Raw genomic sequence first — 5,696 nt, forward strand, 5'->3', positions numbered from 1 at the left:
TCATTTTTCAGTACTGATATATAGCAAAATGAGTTGTCCATTTTAACATGATAAAAATATATGAAGGAATAATTAACTTTTTTCCAAAGATGCTCATTTTGCAGAGGACATCCATATCTTTATAAAAATGATGAGAAAATGGCATGTCATTGTCCAAAGAAAAAAGTTATTGGATGTTAAATCCATAGCAACCGTTTTCCTTAGCAACATTTTTCTAAAATGTATAAATAGGGTTGTTGTGTACATTTGAATGTAACCTAATGTATATTTTTTTCTGATAAAGACATGTTATGCATGTAAAGATGATAAAATATTTGTTTTTCAATGAAAAACTATATTTTGGTTAACTTTTATTAGTAACCAACCGTTGCATAGCAACCAAGCAGTATTCTATACAAAAGTCTTACCTGGATTCAGTTTTGCATTCTATTCAAAGTTATTTGATATTTATAGCATTTAGACAAAAGTTTTTCTTTGAGACATTCATAAATTTTCATAACTTAAACAATTTTGTGATGAAAAAGTACTCTATGAAAGGTTGTGTACCCTAGCAACCACTTTCAAATATTCCCCCTTCACATAACTGAATACTTCATAGCAATACAATTGCATATTGCATTTTCATACATAGGAATGCTCAAATTTTATGGTTTCTAAGTTATTTTAATCAAAGATCTCAATTTTTATATTAAATTATTAGCATCAAGGGGATATATGAATGTAAATTTTATATATATGTAAAACAACCACTGATAACAGGGCTGAGGTCTTTGGTCACATGACTTCCAAGATACCTGTTTGGAGGTCAGTGATTTTTATCAATGTACTATGTCTTCCCTCCATTTCCTAAACCTGGTACATACCTTAATGCCCCTGGCTGCTTAAAGGAAATTAAATAAAATCAAACTTAAAAACCATAAGAATTCCACATAAAAATCTAATAGAAGCAAGTAAATAACAAATATTGTTTATGAATTATTTCCCATACATGTATGTAAGTTTGAATTGAATTCCATATCCAAAGATCAGGAAAAACATGTAATGGCACTCTTATGATGACAACAGACAAAGCACAATAGCAAATTGGTATCCAGTCTTTGATGCAACATCATTTTATAGACTTATCTTTTATAAAAAAATCATCTTTTTAAAATTTATTAAAATTTAGGTATCCTTAAATGATGATTACACAACATCAATTCCTGTAATATTTGATTTATTCAATAATGAAAGAAAGATATCAGAACTTGGAGCATGCATAATTAATATAAATATAAGCATGGTGATGTATTAGGCTGCTCATTGAGAAGTTGATGAATTGACATAATCACATAATATGACATAAATGAAAACTTTACAATAAATTCAGAAAAGTTCTGGGACAAAGGAAAGATTATCATTTTTAAAAAACTATACACATTGATATTAAATGTTTTATCTATACATATCACATAGATGTTACAGGACTAAAAATCCAACATTTTAATCATAATGTTTTTGGTTCTATATATCACATGAAAGAAATGAATCAATCTTTCAACACTGTTATGTTGAATTGATTACCAGCAACACTACATATCAACTAAGACTTCATCACTTAATACGTTTTCTGTAAACATACTTTCAATAATTTGCTGCAGTGAATCTAAGAGCTTGGTTTATGGTCCCCTCTGAAAGCTGCAGATTCAGTTCTCAACTTATGCATGACAGGAAACAGTTCAACTTTCTTTTGAAAGCAACAGACATAGTGTTCCTTTAATCACAGTTTGGCAGTTGGTGACAATGGTCAGTTTATTTACCAATCATGGAGCAGTGGTCCTAAAATTCAATCAAGGGGACATTCATTATACAATTAGGTACATGTAACAGGATACTGATGGATTCAAATAACAAGATTAATCTGTCTCAAGTTTGCATCCATATGTGCCTTTTATCCTTTGAGACGCCATTCTTATGTCTTGATTCACATGTAAAAGACTTGCAAGATCATGCAAAATGGAATACAAATCACAAGTAGTATGGGGGCATTTTTACAACTTCAAATGTTTTTCAGAAAAGGGAGTGGCGCTTATAGGGGGGGGGGGTGGCACCAATTACGTACATATATATATTTTACAGAATGCTGCCTTTTGTGTAATTTTGACCTAATAGATTGTTTTCAAATATACACACCTCTAACAACATGTGAAAGTGCTCTTGTATTGTCCCTCTTCTGTCAATCTCTCTCTCGAATCCTGAATCCTGATAAAATAAAGATGGGTTTGATACATGACAATTTTATCGATTTAATCATTCTCATAAATTGTACTGGTCTATTACATGAATTATACAAAATCCACACAAAATGGGTAAATGGATACACTGTTATTGTACATTTTATCAAATTTTTTAATTCATTGTGACAGGCATTTTTTTTTATCTAGGATGTACATGAAGAAAATAGATTTCTTTTATAATATTTTATCCCTTCAATCTTGATTGTGGATCAAGATAATTCATTTGAACTGAAGTCCATGACCAGTATGCTACAGATCAATACATACAATGAAATGTACATTGTAGGTCAAATTAATTATGAACCCATACATGTATCTCTTTATTATGACTCAGTAATGTAGAAAAGTATAATTATATAACAGTAATTGACAATATAACCTACACAGACACATGATTAAACTTGTGTTCACTTTATATAATTCATTCATTCATTTATTTCAAAATTTCATATTGACACAATTCAAATATGTATTATGATATCAACCTATATATTCATATGTCAACTTTTGTACACATGCATGTTTACAAAGCTTCCTCAGAAAATCACTTACAACATGGGTATTGGATAACTGCTAGCAGATCACAAAATGTCAGCAGCTACATATGTCAACATGTGTCACACCTATAAATTAAAAAACAAGATTATTAGTTTAGATAAAAAACTAAATCAATTTAATATTTTAGAAAAAAAGTATGTTACATGCTAATAAGCAACATGCACAAGTGACTGTACATGGTGAATTCTATAATGATGTGATGTATAATGGCATATTACAATTATATGTAATAGAACTATGTAGCTGGCCCCGAAGTGTCACTCATGAATACCCTTTATGTAGGCTTACATGTACACATAACAAATACATGTATGTACTATACATAAATGTAACAACATCTAACCTGGATATAATGTAGATTAATATGTTGATGTGACTCATGTATTTTTATCTGTTTATGTCATTTGCATAGTTTTTGTATCTTGTTTCCCCCTAAGCAGTGCACATATAGATGCTATACACGCAGAGAAATATCTGAAATCGTCGACTGCAAGTTATAAACAGACCAGGGCATCCAGTAGGATCAAAATCTGAAGAGTCCCTTGGCTGTAAAATCCTGCAGGGTCAAATCAAATTCCTGAGGGTCAAAATATTAAACTTAAGGGTCAATTATTAATCGCGTTAAAATTCAGTTATATTTAAATATTAAATTTTATAACCAATAACATTGATAATGGTTAAAAAAGTTAATATGACTTATTATGTTTCTATAGAATAAGTAAAAAAAAAAAAATGATAATAATTATTATATAAAATATTGATTAACTTCAGTATTCATGTAAATATTTTAAATTTTTAATTATATTTGATTATCTAAATTCTGGAATATTTAAAGGACATTTTTGAGCTTCTGATCATAAATATATTATTTAATCAACAACATCATTTTATAAAAAAAAAAAAGATTTTTTACAAAAAAAAAAGTCTGTTTTATAAATCATAGTTACAACTGCTATTTTTTGTTTGAAATCAAATGTTATTAATTCAACTGTATTTCTAAAACGATCTTTTAACAATAAAGAAATTGTTTTTATTTATTTTGTGTTGCGTTTCCACGTCAAACCACTTTTCATATTTGCCGCCAAAAACAAATTAGAAACTGTAACAGGAACGATTTACGCTTCTCACACTCCAACACTGATGCTTTGTGGGTAATGTACATGTAGGGTTATTGAGGTTAACAACAAAATGGCTACTGCAGCATGCATCAAACATCTACGATCTCATCTCTGTTGTATACCTGCTTACAAGTTATATAACATTAATGTATTGCAATTGGAATCTAATATAGCTTTGATTAAAATGTGATTGCTGATAAGAATGTGCAGTTTTAGCGGATTGGAGGCGGGTAGGTACTCAGTACAGGTGTGACTTCTTTACCTGTGCTCCAATTAGCAAATTACGATCGGACTATGTCACAGTTGAGTGAATCTTTTAATTGGCTTGGGGTATTCTACCAATTAGTGTCACTGACCCTTGCTAATATACACTTTATTGGGGGCTGGGCATCACATAATACACACATACACAACTCTGATGGGCAGTGGTAGTAAAAATGTGAAGCGTCAGATTGACGCACGGCATGCAATAAGATTCGTGCGTACAAAATAATTTTTGCTGCGTCAATGACGCGAGGTCTCGGGTTAATGGATGCCCTGCAGACTGTTGATCTACTGAATTTCTTGAAATATTAGAGAAGGGATCGAAAATAATTTAGGTCCAGATATGGATTATTTATTCGCTTAATTTGATTAAAGCTTAAAGATAATCAATATATCTTACCGTGTCCGCTTTGTGGTCTTCCTAATGCATGTCAGTGGATTTGTTGTGATTGTTGCTCGGCCATCGGTAGCGATTTGGCACTTCAACTAAAACTTCCAAATCCCCGTTTTCTATGCAATAAATCATTCTCTCATCTTCCTGTGGGTCTCAATAATCTACCTTTTTGGTTTTTTAAACGACCTAAATTATTATCAAATGCCTCTACTCAGCATGATAATAACATACACACACTCGTCTGGTCTTGGCGTCGATAGTGACCGCCATAACCGGAAGTACGTATCATTGTCGTTATAAAACGGAATATATTTTTCTTAAATTCACGTTTCCTGCATGTAATTTGACTGACTTATCAATAGTATAGTTTACTGATTAAATCAGATAAATTATTAACGTGTTTTTTTTGGATTTATTTTGCGAAAAAAATATACGACAATCGTGCTGGTTTACGATGCGCGCGCGCATTCAAAATCGGCCGAGCCAACTACCTTAATAATTATCCGCGAATTGTACCATAGCAATTTTGGCAATGAAGCTTATCAGAAACAGATTTATACATCGTTTAGATTTAATTTGCACTACACTGATGTATAACTACACTGTTTGGGAATGAACTCATATATCTTAACAATATATCGAGTTATAAATGTGAAAGTATGTGAAAAAATGTAGGAAATGTTGATTTTTATGTAAATTTTCCTTTGTCCGTGAAGCATGTCCAAGCCCAAATTGCCGATCGCAATCTTTTTGCAGAATATTCTCCAAAACTACTAAGATTTCGTACACGAGAGTACGTACACAATGAAATAAATACAAATACACAGATGGTTCAAGGCTATAAATTGTAAGGATTGAATAATAATATAACCTGTTCTACCCGGAAAATATGCCTGAAGTGGCAAGATTTTCTCCATCTTTCCGTGAAGCATATGATTTTGAGACACGTGATTCCCCACCCTACGTGTATTTACACCTAGTGTCTTTTAGGGATGGCCTCCAGTATATCCGGCGTGTTGTGTGTCTGAGGAAGGTGTGTGTTTAAGAATGCTGTGGTATAGTCGTGTTGTGTGTCTGAGGAAGGTG

The 5,696-nt window shown here is 31.6% G+C and overlaps 1 long non-coding RNA gene across 1 annotated transcript; it reads right to left on the reverse strand.

The window, feature by feature from the left end:
• Nucleotides 1–2,171: 2,171 nt before the first annotated feature.
• LOC138328813 (uncharacterized) lies at nucleotides 2,172–4,831 on the reverse strand. The gene is made up of 3 exons (XR_011209363.1): nucleotides 4,617–4,831; nucleotides 2,829–2,899; nucleotides 2,172–2,241 (listed from the first exon to the last, which is right to left on the reverse strand). It is a non-coding gene; the product is annotated as an uncharacterized lncRNA (long non-coding RNA).
• Nucleotides 4,832–5,696: the final 865 nt, after the last annotated feature.

The sequence above is a fragment of the Argopecten irradians genome, chromosome 8 (assembly GCF_041381155.1).
Source record: "Argopecten irradians isolate NY chromosome 8, Ai_NY, whole genome shotgun sequence".
NCBI classification, from domain to species: Eukaryota; Metazoa; Mollusca; class Bivalvia; order Pectinida; family Pectinidae; genus Argopecten; species Argopecten irradians.